Genomic DNA, 14,592 nt, shown 5'->3' with positions numbered 1-14,592 from the left:
GGGGGAGTACTATGAGGGAAACCATGGCAAATAATCCCAAGATTCTTGAGAGTTCTGACACCTCTTTTTCAGCAACAACAAAAAAGCGCCCTGGTTTGGCAAATATGCAGCACTCTTACGGCATCAAATTATACACGTACGTACGTCCAGCTATGAAGCCTTATGTCATTTATTGAATTCCAAAATTCCATGTTTCAAACACTTTTTAGATCAGGCCATAACCCGTTCTGGAGACTGCAGAAAGTTCAACCACACAAGCGCCGGTTTCAACCCTAAGGGCTGCCTACTTACACATGAACCTATCTGATCACTCTGGTCATCTTCAGAGGCCCTGCTTCCCGGCCATCTGAGGCTACACGGGTGGCAAGCCAAGGCAGGGCCTTCTCAGTCAATGGTGCCAAAGCTTTTGAACTCTCTCCCCATGGAGACTCATCTGGCTCCCTCTATCATGGGCTTCCACTAGCACATGAAGACCTTTTCGTTGGTTTGTTTGGCATTCCCTCACTGTTACTGGCCCTCCTCCCTGGCTGTTGTAATTATGTTTGTTTGTGTGCTTTTAAGTTTTACTGAGCTGTTTAAATAGTTTATGTACACTTATATTTTACATGCTGTTTTAATGTCTTGATGTGTCAATACTGAAATGTTTTAATCTTTGATGTCCACCACCTTGGAGACCCTATTTTGGGAAGAAAGGTGGCATATAAATGTTTTAAATAAATAAATAAAATAAATAAATAAATTAGACTTTGTGAAAGAGGCAACAGTAATAATGTCAACAGCACAGACTGATTTTCCCAGTTGCTCAAAGCACAGAACATATTTATCAGTAATCTTGACAACTACCACGGAAGACAGACCGATATATGTAAATGAAGCATCATTCCTCTGCCCTGTATAATGTATACCGCCTAGAACATGATATGAACTGGATTACAGAGTTGTAGAAATATGACAGGAATAGGGGGGTCTGAGAGAAATGTTTGATTAAAATAAACAGTGCTTTTATTTAGTCATCAGTGAACCTTTACATGTGACTGCTAATTAAAGAGTAAATTAACAGGATGGCTGTGGGAAGAGCTGCTCTTTTTACTACCTCACAATTAATACTAGCCCAAAGATTGTAGAATTAAAAACAACAACCACCCAGTGTTTCACCAAAAACAGCACAGCTTTTCAGACTTGAACTCCTCAACAACAACAGAACTCGTCAGCAACTCACACTACCACCAAGGTTCAGAGGCAAAATAATAAGTGGTAGTGAGACACTGCCTTGTGGTTTAGTTTCAGAGACTCTTTCGGGCATGTGGTTTTCAAGCTATGCGCTCAGGGAACTCTGGGGGTTCTTGGAAACTTAGCAGGGATTCCTTAGTAACAAGAACACTAATGGTAGATAAGCTTCCCAGAAAAACTAGTGGTCCACCTTTGGTAGATCCTCTCCTGAAAAGAACTTCTGCAAAGGCATGTAGGGATGCACTCCCAATGCACAATTACAGTGATGCCCACAGAGTGGGCTAGCACGCTGAACAAAGTGACTGTACATGGTGGAACCTACCCAACCCTTAAAATCCTTCGCAAAGGGGCATTCAGCAGACTACTTGTTATCAAAACTGTTCCCCAAGGGTAGAACATTTCAGTCGCTGCTTGAGGACATCTTTGTGTTCAGATACACTGAAATATTGGGGTCTTTCAGTGAAGGGACAGAGACAAACAGGATTGATGGTGCATATTATTATCACAGTATGTTCCATTCCATTTCATTTGCTCTTACTGCCCTCTAGTGGTAATAACAACAGTGGCTCAAAACAGCTATTTAAGAGAACACACACCTTTGCTACATCACACACTGAAAAGCTTGTCTGTTCTTTGAAGCCATCACACGTTCATGTGTTACACAAACCACACAAGAGGCTACTTGAAAGGCTTCGTAGTTAAATTTTAATTCTTGGGTGCAGCAGGTTTTACTTATATATTTATTTTACATTCCTGGTAATCTGCACATACCCAAACTTTTCTTCATACTTCCCTACGTTGGATTCAACTTCCCTTCCTTACATGGATTTAGCGTATTTGTTCAAAGGTACTTCCATAAGTACCATGAGCAATTCAAAGATCTGCACGCTAAACTGCAGTCTCTGGGCAAGATGGGACTCTGCCAGCTTGTTGACATTGACCACCCAGCTTGATGAGGAAAAGTGGCCAAGATCTGAAGAGGAAGACTGTGCAAAACATGAGCAGACGCTGAAGGAATGGGAGCAGGAGCAGGCAGTTCTGATGGAAAGGGAGAGAGAAGAGGCCCGGCAGGATTTTGATGCCCCAAAGGTCACAAAAGCCTCCCTTTAATCTTCCCTGTTAAAGACTTTTGATATGCTCCCTTTTCTCCTGGCTGTAAAATGAAGAATGTACTCTTATGAAGGTTGCCGAGCAGCCCTGTTGTGATATGGTCTTGACTATCTTGCAGATTATATATTTCTGGATCCCTGAAAAAAACAAGTGCTTTCAATCCACCGGACACAAGAACACTGTGAAGTGCAGTGAACAGTTTTCAAAATGACATTAGAAGAAACGCAAACTCAAATGACGCCACGAGAGGGCCACTCCTCACAGTATTAGTTCTGTCTGCCTTCTGCTATTAGAACAAAGTCTGTACGGCATGTAGATGATTACTAAGCCATTTCTATCTGCTCAGACAAACAGGAGGCAGCTGTCAAATGGCAATGGTAGAAACTTTAAAGAAAATTATGATAAAAACCCCTGAATTTATGGTCACAAGTAAAAACACCCCAAGCGGTGATTAGAGCTGGAAGCTTTATTCTGTTACCCAGGGTATCCTATTCCCAAGGTAAATTTGCTGCCTATAAATTTCCCACTAACAAACTTTAACTTAAATATGGTCAGCTTCTAGCAAAGAGCTTGCTGGCAGTTGAGTTCATTTAGGTACTATCAGTTGCAATAAAAACATTGAGTCTCCAGTGAGCTCAGCATTCCTCTAAAAGCATGGAAGAAATGCAATGGCTTGTTGACTAAATAAAAGTTTGTAATCTTAATGCACACATTTTTCTTTCTCTCTTATAAACTGTGTGGGTAGCGCTAGCCCTCTGCAGTTTCAAAATGGTGTTGACATAATGCTGACTATAGTTCAGTGGCTGCTTACTTAAATGCATGGAAAATCTGAGACTTAAAAGGTCCTCACATCATGGCCAGATCCAAAATCTAACAGACTGCTCCATCCTGAGAAAAGACAGAGACACTAGACATTGCTTATAACGTGTGAAGAAGGCCTATTATTTGGCAAAACATTGATACAGTTTGTGGATCAAAAGGCCTATTCAAAACATTGAGGCTTTTTAAAAAAGTATTATTTATTTACTTACTTACCAGCAAACAACTTGGTTATTGACAGGAAGAAGGTGTGTGGAGGGACAGTTTGCATATTGCAAAAACACAAAGAATTTCATTGCGTCACTTGTAGCATCTCTGCCATAGAGGACTAAGTCATCTCACATTGCAGCTTCCCCCCTTAATTGCAACGGCAGAGAGGTAGGCAGCCACTAATTCATATCAGATAAAATAAATACTTTTAAATGAATAGTTCTTCCTACCACTGATGGAGTGCAGCTTTTGCTCAAAGAGTTTCAGAGTCTTGCTGAATCCTGATCTCCTCTTGGAGAAACAGGTTCCATGACAGCAAAACGTGCTTTTCCCGGAGCTACATCTAGTTAGGAAGCTGATTCCTGTTTGCAGGTGCCTGGCCACGCTGATTCATCCTTCAGTAACCTTGAAGCTACATTACTGTACAACGCAGTACAAGGGACCGCCCTTAAAAGATGATCAGGAAGCCACGGTTGCTACAAAATACAGCACCTTGACTGTCATCTGAGAGCTAGGGAGGCACAGTGGTTAGAGTCAGAATAAGATGTGGGAGACTCAGGTCTGAACTGCCATGAAAGCTTGCTGGGTGACTCTGGGCCAGTCACACATTCTCAGCCTAATCTACCTTACAGGATTGCTGTGAGGATAAAATGCTGTGAGCCTGCTTGTCAGGCAAGGCAGGGTATAAATGCAAATAATAAATAAATAAATAAATAAATAAAACGGAGGATATGAGAACAATGTAAGCTGCTTTGGGTCCCCATTAGAGAAAAAGGCAGGGTATTGTTAGCCGAATTGCTCCTTAATGGAAACAACCGGTACAGTTATTATTATCAGGATTCTTCCGTCTATGTTTACGGAGGATGGCACTGTTTCCGAGGTTCCCAATGAAAGGCTGAGGCAAAACTTCCTTAATAATAATAGTTTACTGACGCACTTCACTCAATAACACACAACATTCACAGACATACAATATAGAACTATAAGGAAGCAGAGGTGATTGATGGCTTATAGAGGTAGCTTATAGAGGGGTGATACAACCTGTTCAGATGTGCAGAGGTCCATGGATTGTGGCCTAAACTCAGAGAGTTTAGGGGTGGCCTGCCATGTTGGGTTATGGCAGAGAACACACAGGCTGAAGCCATGTTTACGCTGGGATATACCCTATGGAAGACAATGCAGACCAATGGCTGGTCCTGGGGGCTGGTCTCAGGTAAAAACAATAGATTTCCTGGACCAATGATGAGTCCCAGGGGTGTGTGGCATCAGGATGGGCAAGGCCTAGCTGTGACCAATGAACTTCCAGAGGGGCAGGGTCTAGATTTAACAATAGAAGCCAGGTGCTGGGTGGCTAGTTAAATGGATTATCTGAGCACTAATGGTCCTGGCCAGGGTAAACAAAAGGTGGGAGACGTCCCTGATTAGCGTCACGAAGGATCGTTAATAATTTGAGTGCTTAATTGGTTTATCCCAGTATCCTGAGGGACAGAGCAGAAAAGACAAGTGTTCAGAAAAAGAATTACTGGAGACAGAGTTATTTGCCAAGTGGCTTTTGAATAGACTCTAGAGGGGGGGGGAGACTGGAGGCTTGCTCTGAGGTTGCCTGTCACCTGAGAATGGAGACCCCTTTTTCAGAGCTGTGGCTAGCTCTGTGTTTCAGAACCAAGAGTGCCTTCTTTGGCCTGAATTTTGTGGGTCTCTGGATCAGGTTAGAAGTGGGGTGCCCCTGCTATGGGGCTATCCAATAGTAAAAGGCAACAGTATAGATTAACTAAGTAAAATTATCTGAGGATAAGCTGATGGGACCAGGTCATTTCGACTTTGAGATCCTTTCGCTGGCTGCTGATTAGTTACCAGGTCCAGCTCAGGGTATTGGGGCTCACATTTAAAGCCCTAGGTCAGGGGTGGCAAAACTTGCTTAACGTTAAGAGACACATAGAAGAAACATCAGATGTCTGAGAGCCACAAGACATGAACAAATATCGCACACAGGTTTTAATTGGAAAATATGCAAATTTGCTTGATCATGTTTAAAGAGAGCCTTTTCTCCAAGTTGGCCGGGGGAGGGGTTCCTTTGTGAAAGCATTTAAAGTTGCTCTCTTTCTCTGCTCCCCCCCCCACTTCAAGCCTATCCAGGGAGGGGAACACTGGCTGGGGAAGGGAAAACCAGTTGGGGAGACATGCCTCCTTTTCACTTCCCCAGCCACTCTGCCAGGAGCTGCACAATATGTGTGAAAGAGCCGCATGTGGCTCCCGAGCTGCAGTTTGGCCACCCCTGCCCAAGATTACCTAGGGCCCACACAGTTGGAGGACAACCTCTTCCTGCATGTTTGCGCGTGGCAGCTCTGATCTTCACAGCAAGGTCTGTTATCAGTACCCCCGTTGTCTAAGGCATGTTGTTATGTCCGCTGACTGCCACCAGGAGCCAGCGAATACCCCAGAGCTTGGCTCTGTAAGAACAATGGGGACTAGGCTCCTAGTCTCTCCACTTGGAAACCAATAGGACCGTGGCAGGAGATTTAAATCCACCAACGGGACCTAGGGGGGCATCCCCGGGTGTGTATATAGTTGGCCAGCCAGCCAGCCATTAGTCTTTGTCTTTGTTGTGTACCAGTAAACCATGCTGATCACTACATCGGTCTCAGTGGTTTCTACATGCGTCTAACCCACTACACTTCAATGGCGACGAAGGTGGGATCCTGCTGAGCAATCCAGCCAGGCTGTTGGGACTTGGCGAGGGAAGACAATGCACCACTGCCTACGCGCCTCCGAACAATGAGCAACGAGGGTGAGCAAGCCGCTTCCCAGCCGCAGCCACAACCGACCAGCACAATGGCCATTGCTCCGGGATCAGGGCTGGTACCGCCCTTCGATACAGCACGTCAACAGCAATGGGGAGCCTGGATCACCGGCCTGAAGCAAGTCCGGATATTCTACCAGGTGACGGATGAGGCCAGGAAGAAGGGCCTCCTACTCGGGTGGTGCGGACCCGCCATCGTAGAACTGGCCCAGTACCTCCTCTCCCCTAAGAAGCTCGAAGACTGCACCTTTGACAAAATCGTCTCGGCCGTCCAGAACCACTACATGCCGAAGCCTTCGGAGATGACGTGCCACGTGGTGTTCCACCAACGGAGTCAGCAAACCCGCGAAACTGCCGCGGAGTTCCTTGCGGAGCTCCACCGCTTGGCCTCCGAGTGCAAATTCGGGGCACACTTGGACCTGCCCGTTCAAGACCGTTTTGTCACAGGACTACGGGAGAAACTGCGGTGACACATAATGGAGGGTGAGACGGTCACCATAGCGTCGGCCATCACCATCACCACCGAATGGGAGAGGTCCCACCCAGCAGCCTCCACCACACACCAGGCTGCCATCACCATGCCGGCAAACCTTGACGGCGCAGAGGTCCACTGCACGCAAGCACCACACCGCACTCCAGCCGCGAACGCTAGCTCTGCTCGCAAGCATCCCGGCACAGCAGCTCCAGTGTGTGCCAGTTGCGGTGACCGGCACAACAGGAAAACATGCAGGTTCCGAGACGCCGTTTGTCAGAATTACGGATGCACTGGCCACATCGCCCGGGCCTGTCACTCCAAAGCTACCAGCCGGACCTCTACCACCTCACACAGACAGCGGAAAAGGTACTCCAACTCCCCAGCAAATCGCCCACCCCTAAAATTCTAGCCACTGTAACAATTGAGGGGTCCCCATGCCTTATGGAGATAGACTCTGGCTCCGCAGCCTCAATCATTTCCAAGGCCGTGCTTAAACGCTTATGCCCAAAGGGGGGACCCCGCTCGCGCCCATCCCCGGTGACGCTCATTGACTTTCATCGAAACCGGGTGCCAACTAAAGGGGTCAGGACTTTTCGAGTACAATACGGAAAATTCAAGAGCCGCCTGGACTTGATCGTGGTAGAGGGCGACCTGGTCAGCTTGCTGGGTCGTGCTTGGTTTGAGCCCCTGCGGATTTCAGTCGAGGGAGTCCAGCTTTGCACAACCCAGGATTTCAAAGGGATATGCCGGGAGTTTCCCGCCATTTTTGATTACTCTCTCGGCCATTATATGGGCCCCCCGGTGTCCCTGCATCTAGACCCCAAGGTGGCCTCTATCTGAATGCGTGCCAGGATGGTTCCATTGGTGGTCAAGCCTAAAATCGATGCGGAACTGGACCGCCTAGTATCCCAAGGCGTTCTGGAACCAGTCTCCCACGCGGCGTGGGAGACCCCCCATAGTAGTGGTAGAAAAGCAGAATGGGGCAGTCCACGTCTGCGCGGACTACAAATGTATGCTGAATAAGGCGCTACAGGACCACGCATACCCGGTACCTGTGGTTAGCCATGTACTGGCCACCTTGGGGGAGGCAAAGATCTTTGGGAAACTTGATCTTGCCCAGGCTTACCAGCAGTTGCCGGTTGATGAGGCGACTGCAGAGGCGCAAACTATTGTGACCCACCGGGGGGCATTCCGTGTCAAGAGACTGCAATTCGGGGTGAGTGTGGCGCCGGGGTTATTCCAGCAAATGATGGACTCTCTTCTCAAAGGAATACCTGGCGTCACCCTGTTTTTTGATGATGTGATGATTGCCGCTGCCACACCGGCCGACTTTGCAGACTGTCCTCCGCCGTTTCCAGGACGCCGGACTCAAAGTTAAACTAGAGAAGTGTTGGCTGGGGGTGCCGTCAGTGGACTTTCTGGGGTTCACGGTGTATGCAGAGGGCCTACACCCGACCCGAGACAAGGTGAAGGCAATCGTGGAAGCCCCGCCACCAAAGTCTAAAACAGACCTACAAGCATTTTTAGAGATTCTAAATTTCTACCACGCCTTTCTTCCCCACAAGGCGGCAGTAGCAGAGCCCCTCCATCGCTTGCCAGACAAGCAGGCCCCTTGGGTGTGGGGGCCCCGCCAAGCTGCTGCGTTCCGGAATGTTAAAGAACTGTTGATCTCCAACTCGGTCCTGGCCCACTTCGATGAGGCGCTATCGGTTGTTTTGGCATGCGACGCCTCACCCTACGGCGTCGGTGCCGTGCATCGTCTCCCAGATGGGCGGGAGGTCCCGGTCACGTATTACTCGCGCATCCTATCTGTGGCTGAGCGGAACTACGCCCAGATAGATTGGGAGGGACTAGCCATAGTGGCCAGGGTCAAGAAGTTCCACGACTTCGTCTATGGCCGGCCGTTCACCACTGCCACAGACCACCGCTCGCTCCTCGGCCTTTTCGCGCCCAATTGCCAGACGCCGCAGGTCCTCCCCCCGCGGGTCTTGCGGTGGTCCATTTTCCTTGCGGGCTACGATTACCAGCTACAACACTGCCCGGGAAAAGCTATGGGCCACGTTGATGCCCTTCCCCGCCTTCCCCTGCCAGACATGGTTGAGAATTCTGCCCCTGTGGCTGGAGGGCCTACCGGATGCCCCGCTGCAGGCCGCGGACATTGCCCGCCACTCAGTGGTTTCTACATGCGTCTAACCCACTACACTTCACATGTTCTGCCATGGTCTGGCCTCAGGCTTTTTCAGTGGCTGTCTCATTCCTCTGGAACAGCCTTTTAGTTTGGGGTGGGGGCAGTGTTCCCTCTAAGCTGAGTTAGTGTGAACTAGCTCACAGATTTTTAGCCTCTGCCTCACACATTTTCGTCTTTGCTCAGGAAGGATGGCTCCAGAGCAAACTAATTTATGCAGCAGTCAAATCACTTGCTCACAACTTTAATGCCAGTAGCTCACAAAGTAGAATCTTTGCTCACAAGACTACACAGCCTAGAGGGAGCATTGGGGGGGGGGGGAGAGGTGCTGTAGCCTCCTTGTTTTCCAGCAAGGCTGCAAACCGGAGCAGCCTGGGCAAAGGGGGAATGCCCTGTTAGTTGTGGCATCAGAACAAGATTTGAATCTAGTGGCACCTTTTAGACCAATGAAGTTTAATTCTCTGTATAAGCTTTTGTATGCATGCACACTTTCTTCAGTTGTTTTTAGTTTTGCTTTTAACGTGTTGGTTTAATGTATGCTTTTTTAAATTACTTTTAAACTGTTGTTACTAGACTTGGGTCCTGGGATGCCTGGGGAATGGCATGTACAGAAGTATTTTATATAAAATTAATAATAAATAAATGGATGCACTTGAACAATAGAGGTTAAACTGGCTCTCTGCCCCAGTTAGACATTGTCAATGTCTTCCATCCACACAACTCTCCAGTGGATTCAAGCCATTATATATAAAACAGAAAAAGCTCAGTTATTTCCTCCCAAAAGGAAAGACATTCAGATCCACCCTCTCTCAGAGCTGCTTGCTGTGTTTTATATATGTTATACCTTTATCAATGAATGGATGCGTCACTTCTGCTAGGGAAGGATACAGCTGGGCAAAACAAAGTCAAGAAAGCAAGACAAGCCCATGCAATCATACTTTTATCAGAGGAAGTAAAATGAACATAAGCAAAGTTGAAAGATAGGATAAGGTCAGCAAGTTAAAAACACAGGAAACTAGGAATGGAAGGAGCAACTTCCTTGGGTGAGTGCATTTTGGGTCAAGAGATTGACTAGCTGATGGCATTTGTCCTGAAGCTCTATGGAGAAACATGTGAATAGAAAACAGATGATGAAGAAGCATAGGTGGAATTAGTGACACCAGTCCTTGGAGGAAGAACACCAGCAGCCTCAAAAGCAATTTATAAAACATGCAGACTGACAAACAATAATATTACTCCAAAGGTAAAGGCAGGGAGGAGTTGCAAAGTAAATACCAAAGTGCAGTTATTTAGCCAACACTTAAAAGAGCGAGGAAACACACTCTTCTAAACAGAAGAAACATGTTCAGACTAACAACCAACAATCTCGTCAAGGCAGAAGTAGAAACTGGAAGTCTTTTTTCACCCCTGCTCTGAGCAGTAAGAAAATTATCTAATCCACAGATCTGTGTGCACTGCTATTCAACAAAAAGTAGGATCTCAGGTACTGCCAGGATCCAGCCATGCTAAATTTCAGTGGGAAAGATTTAAGTATGCACTATCAATGAGATTTTCTTTTTGGTAGACTGCAGCACTCACATTCCTAATGTCTGAGTTAGCCAGGAGCTGTTGTACTACCAAATCTAAATGTCTCTTTAAAAACTGACACAGCTCCCTCCACGTATGGATACATCTTCCTTCATTTCTGTCTTTAAGATGATCTCTCATGGCAGACATTGCAGAAATGTTTGTAATGCTTTCTCTGCATTCACAAGGATTAAAATGTAGCTCTCAAAATGAAGGTTCATAGTTTTAACACCCTCAAACCGAACATAATTGTCTGCGGCTGAAAGCCATTTTTCAGGCAACGATTCATAATTTTCTTTATCAACGGAGCATTATCTCTCAGTGAGAGTGGAAAACTAGATTAGTAGTCCGAATTCAGTTACCTTGACTTTCAGGGATATGTTCAAGGAATCAGGTCCAACTAATACATCAATGGGTGTATGAATCACAAGCGGGAATTAAGATTGCTGGGGAAAAGATCAACAACCTCAGACATGCAGACGATGCCACTCTAATGGCAGAAAGTGAAGAGGATCTAAAGAGCCTCTTGCTCGGGTTAAAGAGGAGAGCGCAAAAGTGGGCTTGAAGCTCAACATCAAAAAACCTAAGATCATGGCATCCGGCCTCATCACTCCTTGGCAAATAGAAGGGGAAGTTGTGGAAGTAGTGACAGACTTCACATTCCTGGGATCCCAGATCACCGCAGACTGTGACAGCAGCCATGAAATTAAAAGACGCCTGCTCCTTGGGAGGAAAACGATGGCGAACCTAAACAGCATGATAAAAAGTAGTGACATCACCCTGCCAACAAAAGTCCACATGGTCAAAGCGATGGTATTCCCAGTAGTCATGTATGGCTGCAAGAGTTGGACTATAAGGAAGGCCGAGCGCCGAAGAATAGATTCTTTTGAACTATGGTGCTGGAGAAGACTCTTGAGAGTCCCCTGGACTGCAAGAAGATCAAATCAGTCAATCCTAAAATAAATCAACCCTGACTGTTCCCTGGAAGGCCAGATAATGAAACTGAAGCTCAAATACTTTGGCCACCAAATGAGAAGGGAGCACTTACTGGAGAAGACCCTGATGCTGGGAAAGACTGACGGTCAAAGAAGACGGGGACGGCAAAGGATGAGATGGTTAGACAGTGTCATAGATGCAACGAACATGAAATTGAGCCAACTTCAGAGGACGGCGAAAGACAGGAAGGCCTGGCATGATCTGGTCCATGGGGTCGCGAGGAGTCGGACTCGACTGTGCGACTGAACAACAACAACAAATACATCAGCCACAACTCCTTGTAATGAAATACATAACATAGAGCACACCATTTATAAATTGTTTTCATTGATGTTGGCAGCTGCCATAAGTAACTTTGAAAAGACAGAGTTTAAGTTTTTAAATAAATAAAATGCTATTTAGATTTCAATCTACGTTAAAACAGCTTTCCTTTTTTCCCCTTGACAGATATTGCCTAGTCTGGAATAGATTTCACTGGGTCTTAGATTACACATTCAGAACTTGATAGCACATTTGATTAATACAGCAGCTAATTATGCAGTAAGAGTATTAGAGCAAAAGCCAGCATCAAAAACTATGCTCTGATAAGCCCTTTCTCTATTCAGAGGACAATAATATAGTTATGGTACTGGCTTGTTCTATGGGTGTCTCTTCTTGGCTTGCTCACATGTTTTGTTAAACTATCTTTCAGTACCTTGCTGAAGCAGTGAATTCCATTGGTTAGTTATATGCCAAAGAAAAAACTATTCCCATTAATACATTTCTGTCTGTTTCTATCTCAGAAGAAAAAGAAAAGAAGGAGAGATTGGATGTATAACCCGCCCTTCACTCAGAGCAGCTTACAAACTCCTTCCCCTTCCCCTCCCTACAACAGACACCCTGTGAGGTAGGTGGGGCTCAGAGAGCTCTGAGAGAACTGCCCTGGAGAGAACAGCTCTGACAGAACTACGGCTTGCCCAAGGTCATCCAGCCAGGTGCAAGTGGAGGAGTGGGGAATCAGATTCGAGTCCGCGCACTTAACCACTACACCAACTGGCTCTCTGCTGTGCTACACAGAAGGCAAGCAATGGGCAAACCACCTCTGTTCATCTCTCGCCTTGAAAACCCTATAAGGTTGCCATAAATCGTCTGTGATGAAAAGACGACGAGGCAAATGATTCTCATGAAGGAAAAAACAACCCACCCAAAACAAAACTTATTGCAGTCAAGCCTCTGGATAGGAATTTGGCATTTGCAAGTGGAAATTAGAGGACTCAGGCAGTGGAAAAGCTGAGCAATTATGTTTCCCATACAGAAAATATATTTAACTTTTTAGAAACAGGATTTGAAGAAATCAAACAAACATATCTCAGTATTTTTGACAAACATTCAATTATCCAAACGATGGAGAGATTCAGAACCGTAAAAAACCCTTCCCCCCCCCCGGGGGGGGGAGTAGAAACCTAAAGGATGAGACATGTATTTCTGCTGCGAAAGGGAAGAAAAAGAAGAGACAGGAAGGAAAGAGAAGCAAACCAAGTACTGGAAAAGGCGTGTTGAGAATTTAGCTTTGCTAAAGGTAATTTTCCAACAACTGCAATACTGTGATAAATGGCAATGAAAAAGTTAGCTGCAACACAGTGGCTGCATAACTAAGTGTAAACTGATTTCTTGCACATTTGCATTTTCAATAAGAATTTTTCAGCAAAGGGGAGAAAGAGAAATTATGCAAATATAATTGTTTTGTTTTTCCCACTGAAGTCCTGGCATACAAGGAATAGTGCAGTAGTTTTGGCCACTATGTGACAGTGTTGGATTGGATGGGCCATTGACCTGATCCAACACTGGCTTCTCTTATGTTCTTAAGCTACAAATGGCTACTTAAAGCTCTCAGGATTGTGCAATTGCTGGACTAACCTGCAATATCCAAATTTGGGGAAGCTCCTGAACCTGGGAACAAGGGAACCATGAAGTCCTCAAATCAAGTCCATAAGTAGCAAGTTCAGAAAAGCTCACACAACTGAGCAGGTTAGATAACTTCCCTTTATACATCTTATTAACCCACTTGATGCCCCAATTCTGTGACCGGCACAGTTTGTGTCTAGAACTTGAAAAATATGGCAAAAATAAATATTTATTTATACCACAGTTTTCTCCCCAATGAAGACCCAAAGCGGTTCACATCTTTCTCCTCTCCTCCATTGAATCCTCATATCAACCCCGTGAGGTAAATTAGAGCATATGACTGGCCCAAGGTCACCCGGCAAGATTTCCTGGCATAGTGGGGATTCAAATTGGGTCTCCTAGCTCCTAGTCCAACACTCTAACTACCACACCATGCTGGTTCCCATAGTTTCAACTCAGGCACACTGAATACAGTTCTCCTTTATAACTTTACTTTTTATTAAATTTTTACAAAATACATAAACCAAATCAAACAATAACAAGTGAACAATGTGAACATCCTAATCATTAACTCACAATCCTTAACATCTATAACACAATAACATGTGGATGCAGGAGCAAAGGAATATGCATGTCTTCTGAGCTCAGCTCTTTAGGAAAGAACCCGGCCTGTGTTTGTTTTAAGCTTGTCACACAGAGGGCATCCAGTGCCATTTCAGTGGCAATATTTGGATGACGCCTAATACCAAGTGCAAAATTACAGGATTTGGCATGGACTGTTTCTGATTTCTAGTACATGCTCAAGATGCATGTGGAGTGTGGGAAATTACTAATTTGTAAATTCAGCACCCTACTGCCTCACCCTACCCCCCCCCATAGAGAAGGCAGACAGATGGGCACTTTTTCTTTCTACTCCCAACTGTTTTTAATATTTGCCATTTAAGAAGAAACAAGGTTTCAGGGATCTGCAGAACAGAAGGGACAAAAGGTCACATAGCCCAAATCCTGGTGTCTCGGGCTCAGACCAGCAGGATTCTTATACAAACTTCACTGCAACCAATCATAGTGGTGTAAGAGCTCCTGTGTAGCCTCCATTCATTTCAATAAGATCAGAGGACCTCTTACTGGATTAGGCCCTTTATAACCAACTGGACAGTGAAAAGGCTACTTCCACACATGAAAACCCACTGCTGCTGCAGCAGCACATGCCACAGAATCAGGTGGAACAAAGACCACGTGCCGAGTCCCTGTGCCATTTGCTGCTGTCTCCACTCCAACCGCCCCTTGCCCGGCAATCCCCCATTTCCCCACCCCAGA

General features: G+C 45.8%; 1 protein-coding gene across 2 annotated transcripts in view; it reads right to left on the bottom strand.

Annotated features, from left to right (window-relative positions):
- The window catches only part of PDE4D (phosphodiesterase 4D), a 73,849-nt gene that overhangs the window by 35,704 nt on the left and 23,553 nt on the right, over nt 1–14,592 (bottom strand). The gene's annotated exons all lie outside the window — the stretch shown is intronic.

The sequence above is a fragment of the Gekko japonicus genome, unplaced genomic scaffold (genome assembly GCF_001447785.1).
Source record: "Gekko japonicus isolate JY-2015 unplaced genomic scaffold, Gekko_japonicus_V1.1 scaffold567, whole genome shotgun sequence".
In the NCBI taxonomy this organism is placed as follows: Eukaryota; Metazoa; Chordata; class Lepidosauria; order Squamata; family Gekkonidae; genus Gekko; species Gekko japonicus.
This window is presented reverse-complemented; position numbering and strand designations above follow the sequence as displayed.